The sequence below is a fragment of the Aedes aegypti genome, chromosome 3 (assembly GCF_002204515.2).
Source record: "Aedes aegypti strain LVP_AGWG chromosome 3, AaegL5.0 Primary Assembly, whole genome shotgun sequence".
Classification (NCBI taxonomy): domain Eukaryota; kingdom Metazoa; phylum Arthropoda; class Insecta; order Diptera; family Culicidae; genus Aedes; species Aedes aegypti.
The window spans coordinates 13,257,345-13,276,031 of NC_035109.1; positions in this window are offsets into that span (position 1 = coordinate 13,257,345).

Here is an 18,687-nt window from a genome sequence, read left to right on the forward strand (position 1 = left end):
TTGAACGAAAATGAGGAAAAGAGCTTCCGGATAAGTTTCTGGATAATTTTTTCGAAAATATTCTTGAAAACATTCAAAAATCCAGCAATGAACTCCTTAGAGGACTCCAAGAAGAACTCCTTGTAAATAATGTTGGCAACATCTCCTGTGGTATCCCAGAGAATCATCTTGAGAATATTCTGCAGGAGTTGCTATAGAATATTGAGCTTAAAGAGCAATAACTACAATTTTTTAATACGAAACATTATCAATAGGAGGCCTCGAAACTTGATCATTTGGTATAAAAAAAGGTCAGTGCCTACTTAATTCTGTCCAGAACTATATACCGTTTTGATTCATATTACGGACAGCTTCAAATTCCGGACACTCTCGTTTGTATGGGAAACATTTCACACTAAATGTTTCAATTTTCACCGTCCAAAAGATCTCATTTTCGAGGCTCGGTTTATTAAGTTTTTTCCATTAATATCATTGCAAATTTATAATGCCCAACTACCTTAGACGTCTCTTAAGTGGTTGAACGATTTCAATTGATGATTTGACTGATCCATTAATGATTATCATGAGCTGTCCGTAATTCGAATCAAAGCGTCCGGAATATGAGACAAAAGTGAGGGAGCGTCCGGAATAAGAATCATAAAAAAGCCACACGTTTTGATTTATTTAAAATTATTGAAGTTGCGGAAGCGTATTCTTTACCCACCATCTGAAAGTTAAGGGCTTCCGACGCTCGATAACGCTTAAAAATCATACAGAATTATTTATTTTGTATGTTCCAAGTTGTGTTATACTTCACTGAGGCCTTAAGTGTCCGTAATATGAATCAAAACGGTATCTAGACTCTCTGAATAATTCCCACGTCATGAAGATGATGGGAAGTCAAAAAGTATAATCTTATTATATTCATTTGGAGTTATTTAACCCTGGGCTAGTTCATCTTGCATCCAACGGCTTAGCTTCATTTTCGAATGAAGTCTTCCCTTATGACGATTGCTTCACAAATGCACCCATATGGTGTCGTCAATACACAATAAAAGCGAAATTCACTGGGATGGGATTCGATCCCAGGTCTTCAAGGTGTACGATAAATATTGTAACCGCTACCTGGACCCGTTCTCAACAGTTAATATGGCAAATTAAAATATTTCCAAAAAAGCAATATTTTGCTCAAGTCAAATTATTGTACATTATCCAAGAAGTAAATGTCTATGACACTTTTGCACTTTGATTGAATAATAAACCTCATAAAGAGAAAACCAGCTCACGATGTTCATATATGAATAAATATGTATTCGTAAACAATTTTACTCGACAGCGCTCGACGACGCTTCAGATCCAACGTCAGGACGGCAAAAGTGTTTGAAATCACGCTTTGGAAAGTCAATATAACGGTCGGTTTGCAACAGGGACTTCTTCTGACCATATGTGTTGTAGATGACGTACAAGGGGAACTGGAAACTTGTTTACGGAAGTGATTTAGCTGACAGCAAACATTGGTAGCGTATCGAGCACAAGAAAATCTGGTCAAGTTGATTTTAATGTGGAATTGTCTTTTACATGTACTTCCTTATATCCTATGACAGAGGGATTCCACGGAGGCATGCAAGTCGATTCTGATCGACCATTTCAAAAATATCTGAAACTTTGCACATTTTTTCAGTTCCATCTAAATCGTCATTTTCCGATATCAAATCTTCAAGTTGAGTCACGACTAACTTTTCAAAAGAGTGTATGTGAAAATGGTTCAAAAATATTCAAAAAGCTGCACAGCAAAAACGGTTCGTTCGATTGTTAGACAACTAAAGAAACAAAGTTAGACAACTAAATAAAGATTCCAAAAAAAATACACACAGTAAAAAAAATTTTTTTTTTTTGCATTAAAAAACATCTTTTTTTTCACAAAAACTCAAATATCTCAAAACCCTATCGGAATACCAACGTAATTTTTTGAGGGAAAACGGTCCATTATATTAGCTATCTATCATAAAAATTTGGTGATGGTAAGCCAATAAACAAAAAAGTTAGACATTTCAAATATTTCACAAATTTGACACTTAGTGAAATTTTTTTTTTCATTGTTAATTATTTTTAGGACCGCAGTTTGTTGCTGAATTTTTTGTTAAGGGTACCACATGAGGTTAACAAGTTGTTTTCATGATATTATATTTAATTATTCATAACTATTATAGCATCTATTAGAAAGTTAGACGCGATTCAGTGTTGTGATCTAAAGTCTTGATAGTGTCATATTTTTTATTGTACGTAACTGAAGAAAAATTCTCTCAATAGTGTTGAAACCTTTTGATAAAAGAAACCTATAAGAAATCTAATATTGAAGACAAAAGCTACAAAAAAAGTTTTCTATACAGGTATACGACTAGTTTACCTGCAAAAAGTTTACCTCGTAGAGAACAAGGCGGGTATATACCCAGGTGATCTAGTATACGTAAAGCAGGTCGGTTTTCTCGGCGCTGGTTTTCTCCACAAAGTTAAAATCTGATTACACCTGGGTATAGACCCGCCTTGGTAGAGAATAGACTTTGTTAATCATTTTTGGGAGAAAGCGAGTAACTTCAACAACATCAAAAACATGATAGGTACATACCATGAACATACTCACGAAAAAGCTAAAAATATACTACCACTATGGTTATAAAAGATTTAATTGTAAAATTTTTCTTCAGTCAAGCAAACGACACCAAACTAGTCAGTAAAAACTTAAAAGTGATTTTGTTTATTAAAATCTAACGAGCAACATGAGTAGTCGCTTTCTCAACTGTTGCAGGCCGTTTGCAGAAAAAAAGTGTTCGAAAGAGCTACGTAATCTCACCGAAAGCACCATAGATAAACTGAAAGTGGCTGGTTATGCTCCAATGTCTACATTGAATACAAATTTACGCATTTGTGCGTCCTGCCGTTTAAACGTTGACAAACGGGCAATCTGTACATCATCGGTGGATCAGGTTGCAGGAAGTTCGAAAACAACAACAACTGAGGAATTACTAGATGCACCGACAACAACTGAGGAGTTACCAGAAGTACCAAGTGCAGATAGTCTTGCCACGGTACCATCAGCGACATCTGTTTCAACAAATCAATCAGAAGATGAGTGCATCCAGAAGGTCAACATCGAACGCTTCAACGAAGGGATAGCTGGAATAAAAGTGACTCCGATTAAATGGACGAAGATGGGTTACGTCAATTATCCCGAGAAAAAATACCGTGAAATTAACGAAGCTGTACGAAGAAACCTCTTCAAATTAGGACCTGAGGATGTGGAAAATACAGACTACGATGAGGTAATTATGAATATGAAGGAAAGGTTCTCGAATCTAGCCACGACAAGGAAAGAAAAATTATTGATTTTGTCGATGCTGCCAAGCTCGTGGTCTATTCAAGACGCCATTGATGAGTTCAAAACCAATAGAAATAGAGCAAAAGAGGCAAAACAATTCAAAAATAACTGTCTTGCAACGAAAAATGCTAGGTCGAGTACTTCATTAACAGATGAGACAAAAGAAAAAATAATTCAATATTTTGAAGACGATGAAGTAAGTAGAGCTATGCCTGTCCAAAAAGATTATGTATCTGTAAAAAAAGATGGAAAGCGTCAAGCAATCCAAAAACGATTAATGATGACTACATTGAAAGAAGCGTATACACGCTTCAAGGAAATTAACGAAAATATTAAAGTAGGTTTTTCCTCATTTACAAGCCTTCGTCCAAGGCAATGCAAGCTTCTATCCAATTCAGGAACACATAATGTTTGTGTGTGCACAACACACGAAAATATTAACCTAATCTTACATAGTTTGAAAAGAATCAATTTATCAAAGGATATTAAAATGTTAACTGGTAGTCTTCTGTGTGAAAATACAACATCAAATTGCTATCTACGATCTTGTTCGGATTGTCCAGATTCTTCATCATTGGAAAATAATTTATTCGCTGAGTTTGAAGAAAATTATATTGATCAGTTATCATTTGAGCAATGGGTGACCACGGATAGGTGTGACCTAGAAATTATTGTAAAACCTGTAGATGAGTTTGTGTCATTTTTTTGCTTGATATTAGAAAGTTTAATTCCTCACGACTTTATTAAAACAGAGCAATCCCGCTTTTTAAAAAATACGAAAAATACATTACAAGATGATGAATTTTTAGTCATTTGTGATTTTTCTGAAAACTATAGCTTTGTATTGCAAGATGAAGTGCAGTCCCATCACTGGAACGTACAACAAGCTACAATTCATCCATTCGTTATTTATTTCAATGGAAGTACGCAAATTGAACAATTTAGTTTTATTGTAATTTCCGAAGATTTAAGACACGACTCAGTATCTGTAAATTTGTTCATTGCCAAAATGATTAACTTTTTACGCGTTGATAAGGATAAAGAAATCAGAAAGATATATTTCATGTCTGATGGAGCAGCATCGCAGTACAAAAACCGTAGGAATTTTTCGAGCCTATGTCAATTTAAATCAAAGTACGGAATTGATGCAGAATGGCATTTCTTTGCTACGTCACATGGCAAAGGTCCTTGTGATGCTATTGGAGGAACCATAAAGCGCATGGCCACAAGAGCAAGTTTAGCCAAAGAACGTGAGCATCCAATTAAAACTGCAAAAGAACTATTTGATTGGGCGAATCGCAGAAAAGAAGAAGATTTAACAAAATTATCATTTTGTTTTACTACTACTGAAGAGTACGAATTAACGGCATCAGAGCTCAGCGAGCAATATAATAACACGAAAACGATCCAAGGAACCCAAAAATTTCACTGTTTCATTCCATTGTCAGAAAATAAAATTAAAGCAAAACTATACTCGAACTGTACTGATAATGATGCAAAAGTGTTCGATATTGTAAAAAAATTGAAAAACAATAAATAAATAAATAAGTATTAATAAAATGTTTTCATGATCTCACAACGCATACCCAAATCCAAAACTTTTAAAGTTTATATATAACATTTAGAAACTCATCGATCATACTCTAAAAAAAAATATCCTGGTAAAAAAAAAATATTTTCGTGTAATCTGTTAATTCATTTTAATTTATACATATATACATATACATATAATATTTATACATATAATATACATAATACTAATGAATACATGAAAACGGCTTGTTTAATTCACGCAAGGCCCTTAACAATAAAATCAGCAACAAACTGCGGTCCCCGTAATAATTTACACCGAAAAAAAAATTTTTTTTTTCTACTAAATGTGAAAATTGTGACATGTTTGAAATGTCATAACTTTTTTGTTTATTGGTTTACCATCACCAAATTTTTATGGTAGATAGCTAATATAATGGACCGTTTTCCCTCAAAAAATTACGTTGGTATTCCGATAGGGTTTTGAGATATTTGAGTTTTTGTGTCAAAAATGATGTTCTTTAATGCAAAAGAAAAAAAATTTTACTGTGTGTATTTTTTTTGGAATCTTTATTTAGTTGTCTAACTTTGTTTCTTTAGTTGTCTAACAATCGAACGAACCGTTTTTGCTGTGCAGCTTTTTGAATATTTTTGAACCATTTTCACATACACCCTTTTGAAAAGTTAGTCGTGACTCAACTTGAAGATTTGATATCGGAAAATGACGATTTAGATGGAACTGAAAAACTGTGCAAAGTTTCAGCTCAATAGAAAAAAATGAATTAAAAAATTTACCAAATTTTGGTTCTGTTGCTTGGAATCACTCTGACAGTGTGAATTTTAGTTTCGCATTATGTAAGTACTTAACTAAGAGCTTCGTATGCCAAAATAGCCAAAATAAATATGGTCTGGTAGATACTGTTCGATGCGAAAAGTGTCGTAAATTTGTCAGGGAGTGTTTTTGAATTGATTATTCGTTATGAGAAATTTTCAGAGAAAAAGTCCTAACAGATTTTTCTTTCTTTTATATGCTGTTATTACGCTTACTTGCACTGTTATCACTAACAGTTTCATAAGAGATATTTCCTTCTCTCATTTTTTACTTTTGCGAGGTAGTCTGTCGTTGTGATTATTGGAATTCTACCTGAAATATCTTTCTATAGTATTTTTTCCTTCAAGTTATGCTGTGTCAATGATTTTTCAATAAATAGAGGGTTTTCGATACTTTTATTGTTTGCATTTCACCTGATGAACTTTTGTAGCATCCTTATGCATTGCTCATTTTTTTGTCCAACCATTCATTTAAAACATGCACACCTAATATTAATATTTAAACAATTTCTACTGAGTCATAAAATGCAACAACGAGGTCGCTTTGACACCCTTTCCTTATTTGCATAATTTTACCAAACAGCATGCGCGTTTTGGGTATGAACTGTTCTCTACCTTCCGACATATGGTGCACATTAGGGCGATTCAAAATTTAAAAGTGTTTGAATATCCAGTCTCCCATGTGCTCCTTACCATCCTTATCATAACAATAGAGTTCTGTGAAATATTCAGCTTTCTAGGTAGTGATTTGAAGGTGGCCCAAAGACATTGAAGGTTATATGGAAATTACTATGGAGAAATTTTGAGATATGTTCCAAACTCGTACTGTAATATAAGTAGAAACTTATCATCTCATATTGAAATTCATGCTTAAAACCCTAATGAAGGATGTTGCTGAAGAAACAAATCCCATTTGAGCTAATTCTGTTTGTGATTTTTGTACATGTTTGCAGAGCCATAATCCCATTTTAAGCTAAATAATAGCAAACAAACTCATTAATTTCTCTTCTGCTATCCGTCTAATAATGTCGACTCCTCTTGATCAAATTCGTCAACTTTCTTTTCCGTTTCAGCATAATTAAAATACACTAGTCTCATCAAATCAGTAGAAAGTGAGCTGAAACATTTCTAATAGTATTACGCTTTATAGAAGGATAACCTGACCGAGTGCACAATGGTTCAAAAGGAAATTTACGAGTACACTTAGATACATTTTGAGTTTCAGAATACTCGAGTCAAAACTATCTACCAGAAAGTTGTTAGTATTAGTTAGGCCCTTTGTTCGATGGTATTGAAAATTGAGCTGGTCCACATTTTCGTAGAAATTATATAGCCAACTATCTAATTTTTAGAAATTATGGTATGCATGCTTTAGCAAAATTGTAGACCCTCTAATTCCAAGCAACTTTGGGGTCCTTCAAAAATGATGTCCATCATTTGGGGGAAGTGACAGCTGGCGATTTGGTTAGCTGGCCGGTTTGTGTACTCTGTTCTGTTTCTATGGAATTGAAAGGGGTTGTTTATTGCTAGTAACAGCAGTTGAGTGAAAATTTTCTCGCGCGTGATTTGTGATTTCCATTAGTAATAAAGTGACTCCGCAACTTATCCCTGGTAAGTGTTTTGTTTGAAATTTGATATATTTCAGTGGTGCAATGGTCAATAAGTTCTTAATAATATCTTGGGTTGACCAATTTAGAGCTTTTTCCGATGGTCAACAAAAACTGTCCATAAGAAACTGGTTATTTGGCGAGTGAAGGATATCATTGCAATACGTGAATCGAAAATATCAACGATACATTGAAGCATTAAAAGAGTGTACTGAATATGATTTGGATGAAGATATTTTAGAGTGCATTCGCACTGAGAAGTCTCGCTGAAGTTTGTCAGTTTGGCGAACCAATGATGTAGGTGTGTGTGTGTCTGATGACTTTAACACATATTCGTGCTGTCCTCTTGTATTGGTAAGAGATGTCGTTAAATTAATGCGTATTGAAAGGAATGACGCATTTGTGTACCGTGACGATTAAACAAACTGTCTTGTCGTCCGTGATTTATTCGGCTCGATATCGGTTACTACACTCGCTAACTCTTTTTGTTTGAGACTTTGTTTGAGTTTTTGTTTGATATTTCCTATTTCATATATCGATGATATCAATATTTCTTTCCGATATACCGTACACTAATATATGGAAAACAATACAAGGGATTCCTCTAGCAATAAATTATTTATTTATTTTTGTGTTTGAAAACGAAGTTTCCGTTCGAATTATATCATAGTGCACCTTAATAGAAGATATTGATGTCCATATCGGTAGAATTACCAATAATTTTGAACATTTAGAGATATTTTTTAATCTAAGAAAACTAAACGGCAGATCACCAAGCGATATAGGGGTTTTGCTCCATTCAAATATATCAAATGATATGCCGATATATCAATATTTTGAATCAATACACTGCACTATGGGCCAGGGACGCAATCTGGCGGAACAAAATTAATAACTCGGTAACGAAGCGATTCCGGTACTTGGATTCTTCGGCATAGTTTTCTGTAACAACGAGGACCATCTAAATTTTTAACAATGATTGTATTACTCCAGTACAGTTAAATTTCTATAAGTCAATCTGAAGGGACGATCGACTTTTAGAAATAACGAGTCATGGAACAAAAACTTTCAGAAAGTTGTTCAAAAAAGCCATCAAAGTAGACATGAAATTCAGTTTAAGAGCAGTTACTTGAGTTGATATCGAGTAATGTAGATGGAAGTGTGGATTAAAACTGGGTACATATTTGTTTTTCTTCAATAATTCAAATAATATAGTATGTCATGAAAAACTTGATCATGAGTCAGTTAATTGTTGTCATCATTGCTCGAGGTGAGCAATTTATTTTTATACGTACTTTTAATACGGAAAATCAAATTTTAAAGCACATTTATGTCGATATTTCTAAATACTAAAATTTCAGAGCGCACGATCTCTTGTCCGGAGCATGTAGATTTGCTTTAAAGCGGGAAGAGCGTTTATTCTTGGATGTTTCGAAACAGAGGATATAGATCAAAGGTATCAATTTGGAGATTCCTTCGATTTTGAAAACTGTTATGTTGTTTAACCTTAAGTATGTGTTTAATCACCGGATTTCCTTGAATTTTGAGCTTCCGGAAAACTGTAACAGAAGAATTTGAGATGAAATCCAAAGCCAGCGTGTTAAGAGTACACGCTGGCTTTGAATTTCATCTCAAATTCTTCTGTTACAGTTTTCCGGAAGCTCAAAATTCAAGCAAATCCGGTGATTAAACACATACTTAAGGTTAAACAACATAACAGTTATAATAATTTCATTACATAATTAAATATATTTTTCCGTTAATTTTAAAATGCACTTAACTATTTGCCACGAAAGTATTAATAGCGTACTGGCAAGAAAACCGCAATAAAATAAAAAAAATCTCAAAAACACCAAAATATATCTCTCTGAAATTATGATATTCGTTTCATCAGGTATTGTTCAATTCGGGGACGAACCTGGTGTAGTGGTTAGAACACACGCCTCTCACGCCGAGGACCTGGGATCGAATCCCATCCCCGAGATAGTCACAAAAAATTTCAGTGACGACTTCCTGCGGAAGGGAAGTAAAGCCGTTGGTCCCGAAGTGAACTAGCCCAGGGCTAAAAATCTCGTTAATAAAGATAGAAAAAAAAAGTTTTGTTCAATATTTCCTCATAATTTGTGCTTGAGATTTTTTGCGCTTTTGGAAACATTAAAGTTCAAAAAATTGCTTTATTTTTCAAGTTTTTTTCATTGTTTCCTAATTTTTATGTGTCGTATTGTTAAAAAATTTGCACCAGAGCTTGTGCTTGTAATATATTTATCAGCAAAAAAATATTATATGACATGATTCTTAGAAAAAATTTCAAATTTGGTGAAAAAAATAATTTTTTCAACAATTTGGTCTACTTTTGCCAATACCTCGAAAACAGTAAGCTGTGGAATTTTGACGTCTTCTAAAGAGTTGTTTGTTTTATTAAAATGAACAACTTTGCCGAACATGCCAAGTCTCTAGAACGTCACAGTAAAAAGTTAGATTGTGGAGCCACCTATGCGGACGATTTACGAACTATCCGTTCATGTCAGTAGATGGTCCTCGTTGTTACAAAAAATTTTGCCGAATACACCAAACACCGGAAACGCTTCGTTATCTAGTTATTAGTTTTGTCCCGCCAGATTGCGTCCCTGGCCCATAGTGGCACTGGTGATATCGTCGATTATCGAATCAAATATTCATACTTCGCAATATCGGTACTCCCTACGTATAAGGCCTTTTGACGACATCTTGTACAGTACGGCATAACGCAAAAGGTGATTTCGTTGTGCATTCTGATTGTCTTGATGAAAACAGTGCTTTTTGATCAGGAAAACTTTTATAACTCTTAACATTAACATTAACAATCTTTTTGTTTGAAAATTTGCGTAACTTAGTAACAAAACAGTTACAAAAAAAAATAATTGTCTGAATGGTTTACAGCTAAAGTTCCTAAAGCATGTGTACCATAATTTCTACAAAGGGTTCGTCCATAAACCACGTGGTTATTGATGGTGGATGGGAGTGTCGGCCAGATGACCATAAAATGTCATACTGGATGGGTGAGTAGTTTGGGTAGCGAGGTCAACCACGTGATTTTATCGGATTAAAGATAATATAATTTTGACTAAAAGTAGTGTTCGGGTTTTGTCGATCTTTTTTCCAAATATTTTTTAATCAATCCAAATAAATACGTTAATATAATGTTCTTGAAATTTCCCATATTCCTAAACAAACTTGATTTTCTCAAAAGTCCTTAGCATTCACAAATGTCCTGTAATAATTTTTAAACTTCATTAATATTTTAACTGGGGATTTTTTTCTATTATCGGACAATTTGGGCCGTACGTTCCCCGATTTTAAAAAAAAATTTGACCAGTGGTAGAGCTCGTGAATACATGACCAAAAGTGAAATTAAAAAAAATATAGTGGCCTATTTTCCGGAAAATTTTAGATGAATTTTCACGAAGGCGGACAAAACCGGGTCAAAAGGGTGCTTAAATCGGGGGTAGACTAAATCGGGGGCTGACAAAATCGGGACATTACTGTATACCGCAAACTTCAAAAAATCATTCTCCTAAACTATTCATCGTAGAACAAAAGTTTTTAAGTGATCGAAAGGAAATTTCCGATTTCTGATATGTCAAGTAGTCTTTTATGAAATTGCATCAAATGTTGTACGCAACTCGTGGCAAAACTTGGTTTTTTACAGTAATCATCGAATAAATGTCCGGCTCGTGCTGTAAAAATCATCATTCTTCAACTTGTTTGGAAAAAGCAAGTCAATTACAAAATACACTTTATGTTTATATATACATGATTTTTTCTTGGAAACTACTTAATACTGAGGATCAGTGTTTGATAACTTCTATTACCTTTATTATTAAATGTTAACATTATTTTCAATCAAAGACAATTAGCTCTAATACTAAAAGGTTTCGGATAAAGGACACACAAAACACCCAAGATTAGGGCTGTGCACTGAAGTTATGGTATGTTATGTTCAGCGGATATCTGAAATTCCGTTTGACTGGTTTAAACATAATCAATGAATGTTGTCCTGATTATCGGACAGACAATAGTTTTATCGATATCGGAAAATATCGTGTCGAGAGATATCGGATATCGTATCGATAAAATCAAGCCGATAATATCGATATTGTCGATAATATCGATATTTGCACAGCCCTACCCAAGATGATATGATTCTACCCTATTACCCCGAAACCCATTAACCTGAACGCCATTACCCCGAATTCCAAAACTCCGAATGACATTACTCCGAATTCCAATATCATGGGGAAACGTCATCAATATCATCATGTCAAGATAATTGTAAATTCGGGGAAATAGCATTCGGGGTAATGGGGTAGAATCCTACCGAAGTGCTACGCCGACAAAGGCAATCTTTATGCGTCGGCTAAGCACTAAATTAGAATGCCGACGCCGAACTTCACCTAAGTTTTGACTTCTGAACTTCTAATTGTCACTCGAATTGTCAATACAATGCATGGAAAGTACTACCGCCGTTAACGTACGGTTATGAAGCCCACAATTTGTTTTTGTTCTTAGAGACTTTACCCAGGAGGGCCATTCGTCTCTTAATTAAAAAGGTTTTATTATCGAAAATTATTTTGTTTTACAATTTAACTTATATACTACTACACAATCCAATCTTTTTTACAAATCTTATTACTTAGTCTTCTGCGTCTTTTTCATTGCTAAGAATCTCAGCCGAATTGTTGTTTATTCCTAGTTTTTACCTTTCAGTATCGTATCGCTGACACGCAGCAAGTACATGATGAACTGTACTTTTCTATTACAGAACGTACACACTTCAGGTTCTTTTTTCTCTAAATTATGCTTCTTAGTAGAAATTGAATGATTTAATCGTTATCTAGTTAATACTATTTGCTCCTTTCTGTCCGATCTGTCTGTTAATTTTTCAACTCCGCATTTAACTATTTTCAAGGTAGTCCTGGGATTTTGACTCCATGTGTTTTAGTGGGCCTTCCAGATCATCTTTTGTATCCATTATGTGGTATCATGACAAGGAACTTCCTCAGTTGCAATTGGTCGGTTTCTCCCACATCGTGCTGCGTCGTCGGCTTTTTCGTTTCCTGGGATTCCTGAATGTCCGAGTATCCAACAAAAACGAATGTCCTTCCCTTCGATATCAGCATAAATAAGTTGGATATAACAATACAGACGATAATTTTTCAGCTATTTTCAGTCAGTTTTCTCCAAGATGAAAAATTTTCCGGCAATGTTTTTCTTTTCATATTGTTAATAGATTGCTTAGGGGCTGCCTTTAACAATCAAAGAGGAAAAAATGGGCATTTCCAGTTATCATGGCACTGTTCCATTTGGCCTAAATATTCCTATACTGGCCAGAATACCTTTCTATGACTATGTTGAATATTGACCAAAGCCACGTAGAGCTACGATGGTGAAGAGGGTGGGGGGGGGGAGGGGGGCTATAACGATCAGGAAAAAATGACCCCGTGGTATGGACGACCTCATACAAGAAAGTTGGCTATTTCATTTGAAACCTTGTTGAACATTGGTCTATACTCTAAGAAGTTGTTTTATATCTCTGCGTGCATCTGAAACTCAATCAGAGCTCGTCCATTAACCACGTATTCATTTATGAGGGGAGAGGGAAGGTCTGACCAAAACACACGGTCCATTCAAATTTAGGATTTTTTTTATGGACAAAATACCACAAAAAAGTAGGAACGTTTGGAATCCAAAAAAAAATATCACGTGGTTAATGGACAGCTTTTATCAATCCCTGAAAAAAAAATGATTAGGATTGTACTATCGTGAGCCGCATCTGCATTTTCGACAAAATTGAGTCCAGTTCAGTTTTCAACACATCTTCCAATGCTCTTTCAGCTGATTCAATGAGATAATATGATTTACTCGAAAAAAAAGGAAATAACAGCATGTCATATTGTCCCATAATCAAAAGTAATCGCATATCAGTCCCACTACAGATTTTCGCACCGCGTGACACAAAAATAAACAGTGTTTGGACTATCTTTATATTATTCTTGGAAAGATATCGTTGTTAAAATCAAATTGTGAAAGTTTCTTTAAAATTTGAACATGTTACAATCCTCTAGAATTTTTGGAATATTTGCATGGAAAACGCGCCCATTATCTCAATGCCTTTTTACAGATGGGACTGACTTGCAACTCACGGCAGTGTTAATCCGTAGATTAACGGGATGTTCAGACTACGGAGTTGTATCATGATACAAGCGGTTTTCGTGATATTGAGCCAATATCATGTTTCTGGAACGTGATATTTCCATACATTTTTACATTTCCAATATCACCTTTTGGAGGTGATATTTCTAATATCATGATACAAACTGCTCAAATGTGCTGCTCGACTGCAAGTTTTGCAGCAACCCTGCGGGTTTTTGACAGAAATGCCATTCTGATTGTTTGTTTTAATTCCGGAACAGATGAACGAGATAGCTGAAAATACGATCGCTGGAAGTTCTGATGGAGTTGGCGAATAAAAAATTACCCTGCCCAAGAGAGCTGAAGATGGAAGGGTCAAAAACAATATTGAATGTTTTGGCATGCACGGATGTGTTTTTTATAGAACCAGTGAAGTGTTTAGTGTGGTGAAAAACTAGAGACAAGGAAGTTTTACAGAGGGGCACTCGAGACAATTTTGCTGAGGTCCTGCTGCTATTCTCCTGCAGAAATTCCTATAGATATTTCTGAGTGAAGATCCAGAAGTGATTCTCGATCTTCTGATAATTTCACGGAGGTTCCAAAAATATTCCTGTATAGATTAATCCAGACATTTCAAGGTTGTTCTTGAATACAGGAAGCCGAATACTATTCTTGGCACTTTTGATTCATTTCGGCAGTGAGTAATTTTTAAGGTACTGAGCTCAAAGACCAGAATATGCGTCGTACTGAAGTGCTCCTTGTTGTGAAGTTTCAGACCTACCGGCATTTTTTAAAGATTCTCTAAAAATTTTCCCACAAATCTGAAATTTCTTTGGAGGATCGATCAGGAACAATTCAGAAAATTCTTTCAGGAAATCTTGAACGACTCCTAGATTGTCATAAAAGAGTCCTCTTGGAATCGGCCAGAAAAAAATAAAAATTCCTCTGTAAATTAGTGCAGAAAATCCTCAGTTTTTCGGGGATTTTTTTCAGGAATTCCTTTGGTTCTACTTCTGATTTTTTCAGGAAACCTCAAAGACTTTCAGGAATTCCTCCAGAACTTCTAAGTGAATTCCTTCAGGTACCCTTTTGATAATTCCTACAGAATATCTTCTAGGGTCTTCTTCAGAAATAATACCGGACATTTTTTGGTAGCAGTTTTCCCAGCAAAATGCTTCGGAAATGTCTTCAGGAATTTATCTAGCAACTTTTTCCACATAATCCACCCAGAATTCGCACAGAAATTCACCGCGGAAGATTCTTCAAAAGTTCCTCGGAATATTTGCCAGATGATTTCTTATGGCTCAAAATTCCTCCTGTGTTTTCCTTTATGGAATTTCTCCATTAAATTCTTTAAGGACTCATTAGGAAATTTTGCCAAGCATTCCCACATAATTCTACTGGAAGTTCCTGCAAAAGTAAGTACAATAATTAATCAGAACATTTTTCCATTAATGAGAATGGAACTGGAAGAATTTCATCAGAATTTCCTTAGGAAATTTCTATAGATCTTCATTGAAATTTCACGCAATTTCCTTCGGATTTCCCTTTGGAATAGCCATCGGAATTTCCTTAAAAATATAATTTCTCATTTCCTTTGGAATTTTCTTCAAAATTTTTGTCTGGAACTTCCTCCAGAATTTTCTTCTAAACATCCTCTGAAATCTCCTCCGGAATTCCCTCTGAAATTTTTTTCGGAATTTACTTTTAAGTTGCTTTGGAAATTCGTTTGGAATTTCTTTTTAAGGATTAGTTTTAAAATTTCCTTCGGAAGATCTTGGAATTACCTTTGGAATTTCCTCTGGAATAACGTTTAAAGTTCCTTTCGGAATTTCCTTTGGAATGCCTTCCGAATTACCTTTGGAATTTCCTTCGAAATTTTTCCTTCAGGATTTCCTTCCGTATTTCTTTTGTAATTTTTCGGAATTACCTTTCAAATTCCTATTTATATTTTCTTCGAAATTTCCTTCGGATTTTTTTTTCGGAAATCCCTAATATATTTTTTTTTGAGTTTCCCTTGAAATTTTCTCTGGAGTTTCTTCTGAAATTTCCTTTGAAATTAATATAGGAATTTCATTTATAATTTCGTTCGAAAATTCCTTTGAATTTCGTTCGGATTTTCATTTGGAAGTTTCTTTGGAATTTCCTTCGGATTCTTTTTTGGAATTTCTTTTGAGAAATACTTTTGGATTTTCTATAGGAACTTCTTGAAATTTCTTCCCATAATTCCTTCGGAATATCCTTTGGAATTTCGATCGGTATTTCCTTTGAATTTCCTCAAGAATTTTCCTCGGAATTTTTTTTGAAATTCCTCCGAAACTTGGAATTTCCTTAGGAATTATCTTCAGAATTTCTTTTGATTTTTCTTAGGAATTTCCTTTAGGATTTTCATTGAAATTTCCTTACGAATTTTATTCAAATTTCCTATAATTTTTCTTTTAATTTCCTTTGGGATTCCTTTCCGAATTGTCTTTGATATTTCCCTCTAAATTTCTTTTTAAATTTACGTTGGAATTTATTTCTAAATTTATTTCAAATTTTCCTCTGGAATTTCCTTCGGAATTTCCTTTGAAATTAACATAGGAATTTCCTTTGAAATTTCGATCAAAAAATTCGTTTGAAATTCCGTTCGGAATTTTTTTTTCTTTAAAGGATTTCTCTTGGAGTCATCTCTGGAATTTCTTGGAATTAGCGTTCGGAATTGCTTTGGTATTTACTTCGGAATACCCTTCAAAATTCCTCTAAAATTTCCATTGAATTCCTTTGAAATTTCCTTTAATTTTTTTTGGTATTTTCTTTGGAATTTCTTTCAAAATTTCCCTCGAAATTTTCTTCTGGAATTTCATCTGGAATTTCTTCTAGAATTTTCTTCGAAATTTACTTGTAAATTGCTTCAAAATTTCGTACTGAAATTCGCTCGGAATTCTCATTGGAATTTCCTTCGGATTTTTCTTCGGAATTTCCTTTGCGGATTTCTTTAAAAATTATATTTGAAAATTCCTTTGGAGTATCTTTTGGGATTCCCTCCGAAATTTCCTTCAAAATTCCTTTCAGTATTTCCTTTGGAGTTTCTTCCAATCTTCCTTTGAATTTTTTTTTCGAAATTTGCCTTACATAATTTTATCGGACTTCCTTATTGAAATTTCTTCGGAATTTCCATTTGAAGTTCATTTGAAATTTCCTAAAAAGTTGCGTTTAGAATTTGCTTACGAATTTCTTCTAAATTTCCTTAAATTGAACTAACATAGGAATTTCCTTTGAAATTTCATTTGGAAACACATTTGGAAGTTTCTTTGGAATTTCCATCGGATGTTTCTTCGGATTTTTTTTTTTCGGAATTCCTTTGAAATTTCTTCAGGAAATTTCTTCGGAATTTCTTCCCAATTTCCTTTGGAGTTTCCTTCGAAATCTTCTTTAGTAATTACTTCTTTTGAAATTCTCGTCAGGATTTGCTTCAGAATTCGGTTTGGCATTTTGTTTAGAATCTCCATTGAAGTTTCTCTTGGAATTTTCATTGAAATTTTCTTAAGAATTTCCTCGAGCAGTTTTTATCGGAACTTCCTATGGAATTCTTTCCAGAATTTCCCTTGAAGTTTTCTACAGAAATTTTCTCCGAAATTTACTTTAATTTTTTTTCGAAATTTTGTATTGAAATTCGTTCATAATGCTCTTCAGAATTTCCTTTGAGGATTTTCGAAAATTCATTTAGAATTCCCTCTGAAATTACCTTAGAAATTCCTTTCAGAATTTCATTTGTTCGAAATTCTTTTCAGGATTTCCTTTAAAATTCCTTCCAAATTGCCTTTAAAATATCCTTCAAAATTTGCCCTTCAGAATTTTCTCGGAATTTCCTTTGGGATTTTTTTTTTAAATTTCCATTTAAGTTTCCTTTGAAATTTCTTAAGGCATTTTCTTTGGAATTTCCTTCAGAAGTTCTATTGAAATTTCCTTAGGAATTTTCTTCGAAATTCCCTCAAATTTTTTCCAGATTTCCCTTAAAATTTTCTTCGGAATTTTCTTCTGGAATTTTCTTTGGAACATTCTGCGAATTTTTCTTTGCAATTTTTTTCGGAATTTCTTTTGATATTTTCCTCTGAATTTCCTCAGGAACTTTTTTCAGATTTTCTTCAGCATTCCCTTTTAATTTTTTTAGAATTTCCTTCGAAAACTTCTTTGATAGTTACTTCCTTTTGCATTCTCTTCGGAATTTCTCTTGGATTTTCTTCGGATTTTTTTTTTCAAATTTTCATTGAAATTTCCTTTGAAATTTCCATTGAAATTTTCTTGCGAATTATCTTCGGAATTTCCTTTATCGATTTTGTTTGGAATTACCTTTGAATTTTCCTTCTATATATATCCTTCTATATTTCCGTTGAAATTTCTATTGAAATTTCCTTTGGTATTTTCTTGTTTTTTTCCGGAATTTCCTTTGGAATTCCTTTTAGAATTTCCCCTCTGGAATTTCATCCGGAATTTCTTCTAGAATTTACTTTTGAAATGCAGGAAAATGTTTAGAATTTTCTCCATATATTATCTCTTGGGTTCTTCCGTATTTTTGAATTACTCTAGGAATTCCTGTCAACTTTCCTTAAGAAATCCCTCTGCCATTCTTTAAGGAATTTCTACAGAAATTATTCCAAAAATACCTCAGATTTGCTCCGTAAATACTCCTCCAGGATTTTAACAGGGAATTCCTCCAAGAACGTCTCCTAGAATTTCGCGGAGAATTTTTCTACCGTTCTTTTTGAAATTTCTCCAGAAAGAAACTCCTGGATGAAACCCTTGAGCATTTTCTGGATAAATTACCAAGATAATTTTCGAAGGAATATCCTTTGAGAAACTTCAAGTGAAATTCCAAAGGGAAATTCTAAGAAAATTCCGAAGGAAATCATGGGAGTTCTGTTGAAAGTTGCAATGGAGTTCCTAATTACAAAGGAAATTTCAATGGAAATGCGGAAGGAAACCCAAATAAAATTCCGAAGAAAATTACAATAAATTCCACAGGATGTTCTAAAGGAAAGAGAAATTTGAAAGGATGGAAATTGTAATGTAAATTCTAAAGGAAGTTCCAAATAAATTCCGAAGAAAATTCTAACTGAAACTCCGAGAAAATTTCGAAGGTAATGCCGATGAAAATTTCAAAAGAAATTGCAAATGATGTTCAAAAAAAATCCGATGGAAAATCCAAAGGAT